The sequence below is a fragment of the Berghia stephanieae genome, chromosome 5 (assembly GCF_034508935.2).
Source record: "Berghia stephanieae isolate SIO BIC M18660-M18661 chromosome 5, UCSD_Bste_1.3, whole genome shotgun sequence".
NCBI classification, from domain to species: Eukaryota; Metazoa; Mollusca; class Gastropoda; order Nudibranchia; family Aeolidiidae; genus Berghia; species Berghia stephanieae.
Genome location: NC_088364.1, coordinates 13,165,828 through 13,170,029, shown reverse-complemented (window position 1 = coordinate 13,170,029; position 4,202 = coordinate 13,165,828). Strand labels below are relative to the sequence as shown.

The 4,202-nt window shown below is 39.5% G+C and overlaps 1 protein-coding gene across 1 annotated transcript in view; it reads right to left on the bottom strand.

Moving 5' to 3' along the window:
• Positions 1-359, bottom strand: part of LOC144972424 (uncharacterized) — a 58,832-nt gene extending 58,473 nt beyond the window's left edge. The window contains exon 1 of the mRNA XM_078913589.1: positions 169-359. The gene's annotated coding sequence lies outside the window, so the exon portion shown is untranslated. The remainder of the gene's footprint in view (positions 1-168) is intronic.
• Positions 360-4,202: the final 3,843 nt, after the last annotated feature.

The following is a 4,202-nucleotide window of genomic DNA, read 5'->3' as shown; positions in this document are numbered from 1 at the left end:
TGTTTGTTTTTTTTTTGTTTGTTTTTTTTTTTAATTATTCTTTGCTAGTTCTTTGACCGAAATAATAAAGAGTTTTATCAATTGTCAATATGAGATAACCTGCGATATAATCCTCAAAACAACAACAGCAAGGGAATTTCAAATATTTAATTACGATATTAAACTTACCCAATACGAATTTCCCACACGTATAATAACTCCTCTAAAAACTCTGGAAGTAACTTCAGTTAGATTAGCATTTAAAGCTAAATAAATCACACGAACCAACGTCACAAGTATCTACCCCCTGTTCACTTCATGGTTTTATAGAGTTGAAACGTAGCTTTCGTTTATCCAGAGATTTTTGTCCTATGGTCTACGGTGGAAGGAACAAGGAATCACCTTTATACACCGTTGGTGCGCGTTGGTTCCGCTCTTGACCAATCAAATTCGAGGAGCTAGTATCATGTGATGTGTCTTAAACCATATATGGAGTGGCGAGTCATAGAGTTTTCCAGTTAACTAATTTACTCGTCATTATCGCGTTCTCCCCTCCTTTCCAATCAAATTTGAGGAAATAATACTCTAGAGTGCGCCAGTCATTTAATAAAGAAGTCGGTCAATGAGTCTCAAATTTATTTAATAATATGAAATTGAATGTAAGCTTCAATTTTATTACAAGAACAGATCAGTTGAACGTTTCGGGTTTCCCCTTTATCAACAAGAAACACATTTTAAAAATATTTCAAATCTATAGAGAGGTGATTTATCTAATTCACAGCCTTTCCAGCGACGGTTTTGCCACATTATAATACAACACTACAATAGCATGTATTGTGCCAGAGAACATACATCTTCTATAAGGTCTTTGACTGTGCCACTTGGGATTCCCACTCGACTTTTTAAATTCGGAGAACTCTGTCTGGGATTCCCACTCGATCCAGGGAGCTCTCTATGTTTATCGCGCACGAATCCTTTGTCATTTCACACAGGGTTTCCAGTAAGCCGTCTGCTGTGATCTGTGACGTATTCAAGGTCTTTAGGTGACGGGGCCGCGACCTTATCGTGAGAATAATATAATATGAAACCAGTGCATGGGCGATTCGCGTTAACACCAGACTTTTTTGGAATATCTAAGCGATGGCATCTAACGATGCCATACGGAAGGCCGTCATTAGAGAGGGGGAGATTTTTATTGTTTCAGTATTTATCTATTTATTTATTTATTTGGCAATAAAATCAAGTGCATTCCATGTCATGACTGGAAGTTCAATAAATGAATGTTGTCGGTTATTGATCATTATCATCAACATCCTCATCGGCGTCATTATTATCAGCAGCATCATTATGAAATAAAGAATATAATATTGAAAACTTAGCTACGGTGGGGATATACAACACAAGATGATGACTCGGACAGAAACAAAACTAAAATAAAATAAAATAACTGTAAAGAGAAGAAAGAAGAAGAAGAAGAAGAAAAGAAGAAGAAGAAGAAGAAGAAGAAGAAGAAGAAGAAGAAGAGAAGAAGAAGAAGAAGAAGAAGAAGAAGAAGAAGAAGAAGAAGAAGAGGAGGAGGAGGAGGAGGAGGAGGAGGAGGAGGAGGAGGAGGAGGAGGAGGAGAAGAGGAAGAAGAAGAAGAAGAAGAAGAAGAAGGAGGAGGAGGAGGAGGAGGAGGAGGAGGAGGAGGAGGAGGAGGAGGAGGAGGAGGAGGAGGAGAAGAAGAGAAGAAGAAGAAGAAGAAGAAGAAGAAGAAGAAGATGAAGAAGATGAGAAGATGAAGAAGAGAAGAAGAAGAAGAAGAAGAAGAAGAAGAAGAAGAAGAAGAAGAAGAAGAAGAAGAAGAAGAAGAAGAAGAAGAAGAAGAAGAAGAAGAAGAAGAAGAAGAAGAAGAAGAAGAAGAGAGAAGGAGGAGGAGAGAGGAGGAGGAGGAGGAGGAGGAGGAGGAGGAGGAGGAGAGAGGAGAGAAGAGAGAGAGAAGAGAAGAAGAAGAAGAAGAAGAAGAAGAAGAAGAAGAAGAAGAAGAAGAAGAAAGAAGAAGAAGAAGAAGAGAGAAGAAAGAAGAAGAAGAAGAAGAAGAAGAAGAAGAAGAAGAAGAAGAAGAAAAAGATGAAGAAGAAAAAGATGAAGAAGAAAAAGAAGAAGAATAAGAAGAAGAAGAAGAAGAAGAAGAAGAAGAAGAAGAAGAAGAAGAAGAAGAAGAAGAAGACCATGACCATGCCATGACTACCGCGGGGACAATGATGATGATGGTGATGATGACCATGACATGACTACCACGGGAACAATGATGATGATGGTGATGATGACCATGCCATGACGACCACGGGGACAATGATGATGATGGTGATGATGACCATGCCATGACTACCGCGGGGACAATGATGATGATGGTGATGATGACCATGCCATGACTACCACGGGGACAATGATGATGATGATGGCCATGCCATGACTACCGCGGGGACAATGATGATGATGGTGATGATGACCATGCCATGACGACCACGGGGACAATGATGATGATGGTGATGATGACCATGCCATGACTACCGCGGGGACAATGATGATGATGGTGATGATGACCATGCCATGACTACCACGGGGACAATGATGATGATGGTGATGATGGCCATGCCATGACTACCGCGGGGACAATGATGATGATGGTGATGATGACCATGCCATGACTACCACGGGGACAATGATGATGATGGTGATGATGGCCATGCCATGACTACCGCGGGGACAATGACGATGATGGTGATGATGACCATGCCATGACTACCGCGGGGACAATGATGATGATGGTGATGATGACCATGCCATGACTACCGCGGGGACAATGATGATGATGGTGATGATTGATGATGACCATGACATGACTACCACGGGGACAAGGATGATGATGGTGATGGTGATGATCTAGATAATAATATGGTCTTTGGTCATTGTCTACTGATATAAGAAGTCACTGTCTTTGGTTTAAATAGAGAAGTGTTTTGTACTAGAGCAAACATCGCGTTTGGAAAAATCCACAACACCACGAAAGTAACAGCTGATCAGCAGAGGTGTATCAAAAACATAATTATAATAATAAACTTACCCTATTTCGAATTTTCTTTAGCTACATAAAATTATTCCTTTCGAAAAATCTGCATGTAGTAAGTTAATTGATAACATAAAATCAATTAAAGTTTTATCCACACGAACGTCCTATTACCTCTTATTACCACTTCACGTTGTGGAGTTGTAGACGAGACGCAAGTTTTATAGTTGCCACGAGAGAGAGTAGGCGCTACGTCATCGAAATAGAGTCGACCAGAGTCCTACATATATGGAATGGTGACGTCGTTGGTCTGTGGATTGACGTTGGTTTTTTTTTTTTTTTTTTTTTTTTTGTTTTGTTTTGTTTTTGTTTTTTATTTGTTTTGTTTTGTTTTGTTTCTTGTTTTGTTTTTATTTGATTCCTCTCAGTGCGTATTTAATTTTTGTATAATAATAATATGCAGTCGATGCCGAAACTGACCATGACCTTCGTTACACTAAGAGTTCACGAAGGCTATGGTTTCTCTGGGTTTTCCAGCTATGGCCAATCATAGAACGACTTGCCAATGACGCCAGGTGTTATTTTTAGAAGGCCCTGACCTTGTGACACTATGATATCTGTGACCTTGCCAGTGGGGATCACAAATAATCGTGGAGGGAATTCCTCTTTTCCATTCGACGATAATACTATTTAATCAGAATCAATTTTTAAATTAAAGACGGGTTGTCCGTCAGCCGCCAGATAGTATCAATGCATTCGGTTTCCTCGATGAGGGCTATGCGAACATCTCATTAGATTATGAACGCAGTAAGTTGGTAGCCTACCTAGCAAAGACAAAAGAAGTGGTATATACCTGGCACAGATTTTTCGACCCGTTTTCATGAACGCGGACAAGCGCTTAGTATCTGACTATCTCTGACTTTAGTCAATGACTTGACAAAATAGGATTTCATATGAGTTGACTAAGCAAGTCCCAGACTAGTTACTATGACACATCATAGCGTTGACAAGATAGCAGCTATAGAGAGCTTCGGTTCGGAAGGAAAATACATCGGTTACAATAAATGACATAGACAAAAAGTGTCCTGTTGCCATTGACACTGGCTTAAAAAAAACTATAAGATAAGTTCAGATCTTCGAAATTACATATTTTTGTGAGTAAAACCTATTTTTT